The sequence below is a fragment of the Pantherophis guttatus genome, chromosome 1 (genome assembly GCF_059756535.1).
Source record: "Pantherophis guttatus breed Tessera chromosome 1, ASM5975653v1, whole genome shotgun sequence".
Lineage (NCBI taxonomy): Eukaryota > Metazoa > Chordata > Lepidosauria > Squamata > Colubridae > Pantherophis > Pantherophis guttatus.
In genome coordinates this window covers 279708444-279721753 of record NC_142063.1, presented here as the reverse complement: position 1 = coordinate 279721753, position 13310 = coordinate 279708444, and positions in this window count along the sequence as shown.

Genomic DNA, 13310 nt, shown 5'->3' with positions numbered 1-13310 from the left:
CCCACCAATGCTGATGCTGCCACTGCTGCCACACCAAGCTTTGGGCCCTTCAGAGAGTGGCACCAACACCACTGAATGGCCCAAACATTGCCACCACTACCACCAATTGACTTGAATCTGAGCAGCCCGGAGATCAGCGCTGTGGGACTGCCAGACAGTGTGAAAATGGGAAGCCCTCAGCCACCATTCTGCACTCTGGCCACCTGCTCGCTCTCCTGTCTGCCCGCCTGCTGTCTCTCTGACTGTCCACGGCGAGTTGCCCCAGTGAATTGGCCGTGTTATGTTGTCCTGTTACAACTTCACAGCAAGTTGGCAGAGGTGATTTGGCAGTGGCGAGCTGGCTGCACTGAGCTGGCTTTACTAAGGTGTCCCATTCTGAAACTCCAGAATACATACATGTTAAGGATATTGTTGTTGTGTTACCAACCAGCAGAGTGTAGAGCACAGAGAAACGTTGCTGAGAGCAATGAATAAGAAATGTGCAAACTGGTTTATCAAAAGTTTACTTTATAGTGAAAAAACTATCTCATAGTCTTTAAATAAATCCAGGTCTTTGCCAGTTAAATCAGTCCAGTGATACAAAAACTCTTCTTACCACACAAACAGTAGTTGGTTAGAATAACAAACTCACTCTGGTTCACAAACCACGATGGTAGCAGATCCATCCAACGATGATAGCAACTCCACACACTATGGTAGCTTATCATCAACTGAATACGTTACAGTACCTCTCTTAATACGTTCACAACCAGTGATTATCTAATTACAGCATGACTCAGCATTACAATGAATCAGCAGGAAAACTTTAAAGTCACACAATACATATTCATATTAAAGTCACTGGACAACTTGTTAGGCTCAAACCATATCCATTCAGAAGGCATGAGGATTTAAGTCCTCTTCAATGATTAGTTTATGAGTTGTTTTATCTCCTTAATAAAGGAATATATTTGGGGAGAATTAGAATTCGAATTCGTTATTGGCCAAGTGTGATTGGACACACAAGGAATTTGTCTTTGGTGCATATGCTCTCAGTGTACATAAAAAGAAAAGATACAAAAGATAAAAGAATTCCTTTTAAAATTATCCTGGACCTTGACAACACATCTGGACATCTTCCTCTGAGCAATCTCCACCAGATGTAAAGGCAGTTTATCTACCCCAGAACATCACAAGCCTTTTATTACTAGGGTTTGCAGATCCTTTGCATTCTAGGGTACCAGAATAGTGCCATCAGCATAGCACTTGATGTTTCTTCTTCAAAGTCTTCCAGGTTGATGGGATAATAATCTGAATAGGAGTGGAATATTTGGTGTTTACTTACAAATTTGTCGACATACCTTCAGCCTTCTCCAACCAATTGCTTTCTAGATATTGTTCAGTTTTCTTGTTTCTTCTGACATGAAATTATGGGTAGCATTTTTTGCCAGAATTGAACTACAGTTCTCACCATCTGAGCCAACCTAGATACAACACCAGTTTGTAAAAAGCTTATTAGATGTGGTGATTACTGCAAAGGTGTTGATAAATTTGAATACTTAAGCTCTTATGGTATACTTTCAGTATGTACTGAAGTGCAGGGTCTCCCTCTAGTGGTACTGTAAAAGCTCTTACAGAAAACAATATGCATTAAGGATAACATTAAGAAGGAAGTAGCTTAACTTAGGTGTTCGTTTCTGACAAAAACAATATGAATAGGGACATGTGGAAAACTACCATGTTTCCCCGAAAATAAGACCGTCTTATATTTTTTTGAACCCTGAAATAAACCCTTGGCCTTATTGTCATGTGCTCAAAAGCCCGATTAGGCTTATTATCAGGGGATGTCTTATTTTGGGGGAAACAGGGTACTACTATACCACCATTCCTACCTAAGGAAATTGATCCTTGCCAATTTATTGCTGCTCAGTTCTGATAAAACCATGTTAGATGTTTGCAGAGAAATATGTAGTTTCTATTTCAGGTTTTCCTGGAGAAGTCTGATAGTGGAGCATTTTACATGGTCAAAATGGGACATGCCTTAATAACCCACATAGTTGCATTCTGGACTAGGTGTGGCTTCCTTGTAGTCTTCAAGGGTAGCTCTGAATAGACCACATTGCAATAGTCTGAACAGGAAGTGACTAAGGCATGAGAAACAGAAAAGCACCCAGATCCAGGAGGGATGCAATTGGTGTAGAAGATGGATTGTGCAAAGGCCCTCCTGCCTTCAGTTGCCACCTGTTCATTGACAACTGCTAGGTGTCCAGAAGGACACCCCTCCCCAAATTGCATACAAATTCTTGGGGCAGTGCAATTCCATTAAGGACTAAAGGTGGTAAGTGATTGTAATGGCAAGTCCTTGAAGCCTAAGCCACTTCCTAGAGTTGAATCTAAGCCTCTTCTTCCCTATCCAGACATTTAGAACCTTCAGGCACCAGGATAGGACTTCCACAGCTTTGCTTCAGCTAGAAATATAAAGCTGGGGACCACTAGTATATTGATGGCATCTGACACCATGCAGACACATAACATCACCTGGGACTATAGATGTTGAATAAGTATTAGCATGGTTTCAAATATTGTGAGACTTATCAAAGCAAGGGCCTTAGGCTGGATCTCTCTTCCCTCTGCCAGCACCAACTGGAACCACCCTGTAGGAAGGAAACAAACCCTCTTCCCTTGTTCCAAACTGGAGAAAAATATCATAATTGATGGTATCAAACACCACTGAGAAATCAAGCAGGATTAGAAGGATCCTATCCCACCTATTTCAGTCCCATCAAAGATCTTCACAGGCACAGCCAATACCATCCCTGTGCTGTACCCAGATTTAAAGCCCAACAGAAAGGGGTCTACATAATCTACAGTCTAGATAGCACTGGTTAATGGATTAAATGAACACAGATTAAATGTTACATATATGGTGCATATTTTTTTTGGTTCTAACAAATGCATTATAGGAGCCTAATTTACTGCATGTTAAGGAAATCTACAATACAAACCCTCATCAAACTTCAATGTTCCCATTTTGACAACAGAAAAAGCCTTTGTTGACACTCAGTGCTTTTTATAATGTTTAAACTCTCAATAAGCTGTTGGTGGGTTGGGGGTAGGGCTTTTAAACAGAACAGAACAGAACAGAATAGAATAGAACAATATAATTTTTTATTGGCCAAGTGTGATTGGCAACACAAGGAATTTGTCTTGGTGCATATGCTCTCAGTGTACATAAAAGATGATGATTTTAAAAGATAAAACATGGTGACACTTTAAAAAAATTAAGATTTCTTGTTCTGTATGCAGTAGCTCTAATCTGAATCAGAGATTAATACACTTCCTATAAATTAAAAGAGAAAAGAGGGTCAAGCAGATCCTATGCCTAATTTATTTTTCTCATAAAACAATAATCTGTTATCCAGGGCTATGCTGGTAATGGATTATGGCCATTAAATTCCAACATATTCTGGAGGGCATCAGATTGCAAAAACTGCTCTAAGCTTTTCATGATAGACATGGTTTCCAATAAACCAAAAATTGTAAAGTTCCCTAGTAAATAAGGATAGTAAGCATATGAACATCTATAACATACTTTGGAAATACATTATTCTTTTACTCCCAATAAAAATGGAATAAATTGTCCAGATGCCTTCTGGACAATATAACATGGTAGCCCAATTTCCCTTTTCCAAATATTTGGGTATCTGAAAAAGCAGCTGTAGGATTAAATAAAAGCTAAGGGCTTTTTCCAAAGAACAGTTACATATCAAAAACCTAACAGGAGCTATAGGAGGGAACTGTTCTATGAAGCATCAGAATTATCCATCACTCTTTGGATACTGTCTAGCTTGCCATAGGAACAGACTGACTTCAAAAAAATGGAATGTTGGCTCCATGAACTCTGACTGAGAAACTTCATTACCATGTTTTCCCAAAAATAAGACCCTGTCTTATATTTTTTTGAACCCCAAAATAAGTGCTTGGCCTTATTTTCAGTGAGGTCTTATTATTTTGGGGCACATGCAGCAAGATGGGGCTCCTCTTGCCATCTTACCTGATTTCCAGTTCTGTTTAAATATTTTTGGGAAGGGCTTATTTTTGGGGGAAGGTTTATTTTAGTGCATGCGCTCAAAATCCCGTTTGGGCTTATTATCAGGGGATGTCTTATTTTCACAGAAATAGGGTAATTACCTGACTGTTTTTCCTTGCACACTAATGGTTTCCTTTTTTCTTTTATAGGGAAAGAATGCACTTCATGAATTACTTAAAAAATAAGAGTTTTCCTGCCTGAAAATTCTTAAAGAAGTATAATACAATACAAGATATATTTACATAACATGCCTAACCAAATTCAGGTTTACCACCAAACATCCACTATCTGAAGACTGGAGTAACTGATTATGGAATCTTCTTATAAATGAACCTGAATGGTAGATGCCTTTTGAGATAGCATTTGTCAGATGTAAATGCTAAAAAATAATTGTAATTTAAACGTAGACTTAAGGGGAAAAAGAACCAAGTCTCCACTTAAAATTCTCTTCAGTAAAGTGCAGTATCGGGGGTTTTCAGTTCAAATGTGTAGAATGTGAAGGATGTGTGCTTTTGTTTTATTTTTTAATAGTTTTCTTATGTACGATGTGTCATAAGATGTGTACGATGTGTTAATCCCATGTTTGGCTCTGGGACTAATTACCCTGGTTTAAAGGAGGAGATGAATCGAGGCTTATTCCAAGTTGCACTATTCTGATAAAGAAACGCGAAGAAAAGGTTTCTAATAAAACTCATTTATTTGTTATAAAGAAAATAAAACACCTCACTAACTAAGAAAAGTTAATTGTTACATTTTTGAAAATAATTCTTGCCGGCTATCTGAGCCGGACCTCTGGCAAGAGAACAAAGGAAAGAGATGTGTGAAGAGCAAGTGAAGGAATGTGGGTGGATGCGGAAACACGTAGCTTACTGATAAGAAGTTGGCAAAGCTACGGAGAGTCTGACAGTCCAGAAATAATGAGCTCAGCTGGTAAATAAAATAACGCAGTGACATTCCCCTTCTTTGCCAGTTGAGCGAATATCAGTTCATCATCAAATAAGGCACATCTTCTCACGCAGATACTCGTGTTGAGCTGCTGGAAGTGGTTTGTTGAGCATATCAGCAATTTGATCATATGTAGATACATATTGCATTTTGACAAAACCTTTTTTCACTAAATGTTTTATGTTTTGGTAACGAATGTCAATGTGTCTGGACCTAGAACCTGTAAAATGAGATTCAGAAATATAAACCACCGATTCATTGTCTTCCATCACGGTGATCGGTCGGATCGGGTGTGTCCAGATATCTGTGACTAAAGCATCAAACCAAGTTAGGGAATTACATGCATCTGAAACACAAGCATATTCAGCTTCAGTAGATGAACAAGAAACAAAATTCTGTTTACGTACTTGCCAATAAACAGGACATCCATTTAAGAACATCATATAACCTGAAGTACTTTTACGTGATTTCTTATCACTTGCCCAATCAGAATCTGCATAACAACATAATTCTGCATAATCAGTATGTGTTGGTTCTAACAATAACTTCATGTGTTTAGTGTATTTTAGGTATCTCAATAATTTCTTAATACATGTCCAATGAAACTGTTTTGCCTTACCTACATGTCGTGATAAGAGGTTAACACTAAGTGCAATGTCGGGTCTGGTCCAACTACTAATGTACAATAGTGACCCTATGACTGAACGATAAAGTGTTTGATCCTCGAACTCAGGACTTTCTTCTTGTGTCAGGTTGTGAAAATCTGTTTGCATGGGTGTCTTTGTTGTGTTAGCATCTTTCATGTTGCAATGATGCAAAATTTGTTCAATTTTATCCTCTTGTGAAAGGCTAAACCCCTTCTGTGTCTTTTCAATCTGAACACCTAAATAAGTGCTGATATGACCTAATGATTTCAATGTGAAGTATCTCTGCAAAGCTTTGGCAAAAATTTCACTCATTTGCTTATTTGGACCAATATAAACAATATCATCAACATAAACAAGAACTATCTCATATGCATTGTTAGATCTTTTTGTGAACACGCACTCATCAGTTTCGGACTTAATAAAGCCCATTGAATTTAGTTTGTCAGTAAGACATAAATACCACATTAAACCAGATTGTTTCAGACCATAGAGACTTTTGTTTAGGAACCAGGTATCCCCTTCTTGCTGTCGGAATCCTGGAGGACTTTTCACGTAGATCTCTTCGTCTAGGTCTGCATGTAGATAAGCCGTGTCAACATCAAACTGGAAAACTTCTAAACCAAGGATAGTTGCAGTTGCTAAAGCAATTTTTACACTCTCAGTTCTGACTGTCGGTGAGTAAGTATTTGTGTAGTCCTCAGGATAATGTTGAGCGAAACCCTGAGCTACAAGTCTGGCCTTGTACAGTGACTCACCATTTGGTTTCTTTTTGATTCTGTAGACCCATCGAGTGCCAATGACCTTTTTGTTTGCTGGAGGTTTTGCAGGTGTAAATACCTTAAGTTTCTTTAGACTGTCCATTTCAACCTGCATTGCTTCATACCATTTGTCTTGCTCTGAATCAGGGAGCTGCTTGATTTGTGTAAAATTATCAGGTGGAAGTGTGAGATTGCAAATCAAAGGCAAGGGTGCTTTTGTCAGTTGCCAAGAATATCGTTGTGGAGGGATCCCTTTTGTGGCCCTCTTGGAACGTCTCGGAACAACTGTCCAGTCTTCTTCTGCTTCGTCCTCGTCCTCACTTTCATCGCTAGCGTCAGCATCTGCGGCTTGCGAAGACGGAACATTGGGTTGAGAAGAATCCGTGGAATCTTGATCATCAATCTGCGTAACATCAGCAGTATCATCTCTGGGAAAATAAACTCCAGGATCATTGGAATGAATCCTGGACCAGTCAATATCTTCCTCAAAATTAGCAGATTGGGAAATCACAATTACATGTTTAGAGTCAATAAATTTGCTCCATTTTGAGTTATCATCAATACCCATAAATCTCAGTCTCTTTGCTGCTGGACCTCCTTTTCTTCTTTGAGCTAAGGGAATGTTCACCATAGCGTATGAACCAAAAATATGGATGTTTTTAAGATCGGGCTTGTAGCCATATAACATGAAGAAAGGAGTCTGATTTGTTACACTGCTCCAAGTACGATTTACAATGTAATTTGCGTACTTGATAGCTTCACCCCAGTATATTTTACCAAGGTTGGCGTCTTCTAGGAGACAACGCATCATGGTTTGCAGTACCCCTTGTCTTCGTTCTGCGACTCCATTATGAGCCGGTGTGTAAGGAGCCGAAGTCTGATGAATAATTCCATTCTTACGCATCCAGTCCTGGAAACGCTGAGACATGAATTCGGCACCACGATCACTCTGGATTCTGGCAATGCGAACTTGGTGTTGGGTAGAAACAAGGGTTGCAAAGTCTTTAAAGATCTGAAAGGTCTCTGATTTTTCTTTCATAGGATATACATATCCATATCTAGAGTAATTATCAACAATTGTTAGAAAATATTTTCTACCACCAAATGATGGCAGAAATGGACCAACTATGTCAATGTGAACCAAATCAAAAATGCATGTTGACAGGCGTGTAGCGCGTTTGGGAATGGCTGCTGCTTTGGATTTGGCCTTTTTGCATACAGCACAATCCAAAAACACCTTACACCCCTTTAGATCCAAACCTTTTGCGAACTCCGGCATCTTCCTAAGAACACGGAAACTGGCATGCCCCAATCTTCTATGCCATTTGTGGATACACCTGGAATGCAAAGGTTTACCTGTTAGTGAATTCTCAACATTAACATTTTTATGCGGAACCTCAGGTTTGCTCTGAGCAACCTGTTTACCAATTCTATTTTTGTTGGCTTTAGGAGCCTTAGGGGTAGCAACAGGATCTCTCACTGGAGCATCTCTCTCTGGGCCTGTGCTCTGCCTTTTTGGAGTTTGCATACTTGCCTGTGTTTGTGGTTTAGGCTTTGGCTTTAAGTAATAAACACCACCAATTAATATGGTTTCAGCAACAATATCTCCATCTTTAACTATGTAACTTGCTTTTTCAAGGTGGTGAACTTGGAACTTTAACATTCTAGACAAGTGACACTGACTAAGCAAATTACTGGTTGCTGTTGGTATGTAATAAACATCAGGAATGAATGCATCGAGCTCTTCAACATAAACAGTTCCTTTTCCTTTGACCTGACAAGGATGATTTGAAAAAGAATAAAGTTCACGTAGCTCTGGTTCAGGCTCGTGCATTTCTGTGAAAAGTTCCTTTCTGTAGGTAACATGCAATGCTGCACCACTGTCCAAAGTCCACAGGAGTCGTCTGTCGTACTCTGGTTGAGGTTGTGGATCATTGGTTAAAGCCAATGTGGTGAGTGGAGTTTGTGGATCACGCCGGGGACCACGACGACCTTGTCTTCCGCCTCTGCCTCTGCCTCTGGAGTCTGTTCCTCTGGGCTGGTGCGTGACAGGAGCTGGAACTCATTGGGGACAATCCCGGGTGGCATGTCCCACACGATTGCAGGTGTTGCATCTTGGCATCCTCAGAGCGTAGGTCCTTCCTCGGAAGGGGCGTCTAGCTGGAGCCTTTGATGCGGGTGGTCCTCTCAAATGTGGCGTGGCCAACATGAATGCCTCTTCTTCAATTAAAAGTCTACAAACATTGTCCACTGTGCGTTGAGCAATTGGGACTTGGTTAATTTTTGTAACAGCATCTTTCCATTCATAATTCAAAGAGTTAATAATGATGCTGATCATTTGAATATCCTCAATGTTATGGCCTCTTTCTCTCAATTCTGTTCTCAGACCTTTCAGTTTGGTCAAATGTCCTCCAATTTGTTCACCAGGTTATGGCTAAACAGTGATTAGAACATGAAAAAGTGCTTTTTATTGTATGTGCCTGTTATTACTTACATACAGTACATATTTTCATAATTTGCCTTAGTTTTTCTGACAGTGTGCAACTCACATAGTTTGCCTGATATTAAAAGTGATAGCTGAATTTGATCTGTATATATTTTATTATATTTTGGGGGAGGTGGCATGGAGGTTCTATTACTGTCTTAAAAAGTTACTGTCTTAAAAGTTAACTGTCTTAAAAAGAAATGGAACAAATAATTGAGAAAATACTGATACTTTATTAATCTTGTGTGCTTCTGACTCTCAATCACTCTGAGAATCAAGGACTAGAATAGTGATCCTATTATGGTCTTCCCTAAAATCTTGCTGAGCTGTGGTGGTACAGTGGTTAGAATGCAGTATTGCAGGCTAACTCTGCCCACTGCCAGGAGTTCAATCCTGACCCGCTCAAGGGTGATTCAGCTTTCCATCTTTCCGAGGTCAGTAAAATGAGGGCCAGATTATTGAGGACCATATGCTGAATTGTAAAGCATTATGAAGCGTTATATAAATCTTAAGTGCTATTGCTATAATTACCAGCAAGATGGCCAAAGACCATGTTGGCTGGAAAATTATTGTATAGTTGATGGGGAAAGATTGGCTAAAAAGTAATTTCAGCATGTTTCCTAAAGCTGAATTCTGTTTTGTTCATTGAGAAATGAGTAATAACATAATTAAACACATAATTAAGAAACACATAATTCAGTAGAAATGCATTTGCAGTATGGCTGTAATACTAAATATATTTAGAAACAATTCAGTCCTCCTGATACAAATGAAATGTGTTTAAGGGTGTCTTATTTAATAGTGCAATGTTATTTGTGTTTAGCCTGATAAATCCAGTCACTGAAGTCCAGTGCTATCTTATTAAGAGAAAAAGAATTTTGAGTGATTTTTGTCCAGTCCTCCTCCATTCCAGCATCCAATCCAATGTTTACTTCGAATAAATTCCTGGCTGGAGAGAAATTGGCTGATTGGAAAACAACATAGATCTGTTCTACCATTCTAAGTGATGGTTATCACACTGTGGTAGCCTGTCCCAAGAAATACATTGTACATTATACATTGTGTCAGAAAGACAAGAGCTCAATTCTTTCAAGAGAGAGAAATATGATTAGAATTCTAAATGAGACATTTTAATCTGTTTCTTTTCATTTCCAGTTTCATTGTGTGGAAGACTTGCAAACTGTCCATGTGATCAAAATCTTAAGATATGAGAAGAAAGTGGCTAAAATGTGTTTTTTAATGATAACCACGTTTCTTATTTGCTGGATGGCATATGCTGTGGTTTCACTTTTAATAGCCTATGGTTATAGTCACCTTGTAACGCCAACAGTGGCTATTATCCCGTCTTTCTTTGCCAAATCAAACACTGCCTACAACCCTGTTATCTTTATTTTCATGAATAGAAAGGTAAGTCACTTAAAGAAACCTAATAATGGTAAATCACATTCAGTTCATTTTTCTCAACTTCTCAAATGTTAGAAGAAACTAATACTTCATTTTCACAAATGCATGTTCTGCTCTGGTAGTTGAAGTACATAAACAACAGGATTAATTTTTGTTCTGATACAAAACCAACAGACTCTTTATGGAAAGGAGGAAGGAACAAGGCAATATTCCTAGTAAGCAATTTCCCCCAGTCCCAAACTGGTATTGTAGGTTTGACTCTTACTTGCTTAACCTTCTCCCTAAATTGCTATCCTACTACAACTCCCAAACCATAAGTCAATAGACATATTTGTGGGGATGACGCAGGGGTGAAATCCAGCAGGTTCTGACAGGTTATGGAGAACCGGTAGCGGAAATTTTGAGTAGTTCAGAGAACCAGCAAATACCACCTCTGGCTGGCCCCAGAGTGGGGTGGGAATGGAGATTTTGCAATATCCTTCCCCCAGGAGTGGGGAGGGAATGGAGATTTTGCAGTATCCTTCCCCTGCCACGCCCACCAAGCCACACCATACCCACCAAGCCACGCCCACAGAACCGGTAGTAAAAAAATTTGAATTTCACCATTGGGATGATCCAAATTGTAGTCCATCATATCTTAAGTAGAACCTGGGCTAGTGGAAGCTCCAGGTTGCTGTTCTTCAATCCAGGCCATTGACCTCTAAAAATGAGAAAAAATGTCAAGATATTCCTGGAATTTAGAATGACTCCACAGTTATCAAGGTTACTTTGGATTCTGCTGCCAGATACATGTTTTTGTCATAGTTCATTTCCAAAGGTTTGTAACTCCCTGTCAAGTTATTCCAAAGGGAAAATCTTAGCTAATACATTTTGGCTGAGGAGTTCATGATAGATTCCAGGAAGGTAACAGCCAGAAGTGGATGATTATGGAAGCAATGGATCGTTCCAGTTAGTTGTTTAAGCAGTACGACATAGGCTATTTTAAACAATGCAGTGCTGGTCTATATATATAGACAAATAAAGTTTGTTATACATAGACCTGTCTGGTTTTTTTTAATTGCCAGTAGTCAAACAATGCTAATAGAAATCTGGCTGATGAGCGTTCATCTGATTGTATATCAAGCATGTTTTTGTATTTACCAAAACTCATGGCTGACTTTATGTCATCCTCATGTCATCCTGTTTCTGAAATATATTACATTCATGCCATCTGAATATTGGATTTTCAGCGCAGTTTTCTTTCCTTGCAGTTCCGACAGTGCCTTATGCAGCTTCTCTGTGTTCACCTTTTGAGGTTTCAGAGGATTTTGAAAGAAAAGCCAGCGATCAGGAATGAAAAGCCAGTAAGACCCATTGTTGTGTCACAGAAGGCGAGGGACAGGCCCAAGAAGAAAGTGACATTCAGCTCTTCCTCAGTCATTTTCATTATCACCAATGATGAAACCCAAGAGATAGATGACAGTTCCAAAGACACAGGCACAAAAGCAAAGATGATCCAAGTGAAGCCTTTATAGCAGATTGCCCAGAAATTGTTCTAACTTGGCATCTAACAAAACTTTGAGTGGCACAATTTGCAAGACAGTAGTATCTTATATGAAATACTGTTCCTTCCAACTCTATTCTTGTTGCACTGCTTTGTTTGGAAATATGCCTGCCAGGCCAGAAAAAAAGACAAAAGGTAAGCAGGGGTGACAGGGAGCATTCTAAGTGGACAATGTTGCACTGGGTGCAGGAACTGTTCTACTCAACTGATAGATTATAGCTGTTACAGTAAATAGGAAAACCTGCCCAGCCTTAGCAGGCAGGTTTCAAGAGTACCAACATGCTCTCAAAAGATGAAGGCTATGGCTGTTTGTTAGAAATTCAAGTGGATGTTCACTACACTCTAGTTTCTTTTTATGACTTTGGAATGGAAGACAGCACACAAAAGAACAAAAGCCATCCAACCCATCCTTCTGTCCTAGCATAAGAACTCTTGGAGGCCAGGATGCACATTTGTACTTGAATATTGTAATCTTCACAGGAAATGCATCAGATGATATAGAAAAATACTCATACCGGAGCCAAAGTAAAACCTAACTAACAACTTATAAATTCATTCATGCTACCCAATTCTGTGCATGTTTATTTAAAAGAATGAATTCTGAATACTGCGGGCGTATTCTCAAGAAAGAATGCCTAGGAACACCGACTCTGGATTTTATTTTATATTGTCAGTGCTAGCGAAAACCTTGGTGCAAACATTCTCCCACATTTCCATCTTCAGATTGTAGCTAAAGGTAGCATTTTGGACTTTATTCAGTTCCCTGGTTCTGTTTGCAATCTAGACAGGGCCTTGGTGGCACAGTGGTTAAAATGCAATATTGTAGGCAAACTGCCCACAGCCTGGAGTTCGATCCTGATTGGCTCAAGGTTGACTCAGCCTTTCTTCCATCCTAGGTTGGTAAAATGAGGATCTAGATTGTTGGGGGCAATATGCAAAACATTGTAAATTACCCAGAGAGTGATGTAAAGCACTATGGGGTGCTATAAAAACCTAAATGCTATTACTATTGCTAATGTTATCTAGCTTGATGTTCTGGAGACATTTGCAAAGGCTGTTTTATTACATCTAGGTCCTGTCAAAACATAATCAACATAACTAAAAGCTAATAAGCTCATGACACTCCTCTCCTTATTTTAGTTGTATCTTGTTTCAGTACCCTCTAAAGTTACTTTATTCTTGGGTTACCCACCCACCCCAAGCAGAACTTTTAGAATAAGTCAGTTGGGAAAATTTGGTCAGTCTGTCTATCACTGGGAAATTGTTGTCATGCATGTTGTCTTCAGTAAGCTTTTATTAAAAATGGTCCATTTGACACTCAGTATGCTGGAATTAGAGCATCACTTGTGGTACTTGTTTACAAACATTACAAGTGCAAAGTTTTGTAATAATACTGCTGAATAACAATCCATATTTCTTGGGACCCAATTGGTCTTTCTAATAAATCAAGCGAAACTAA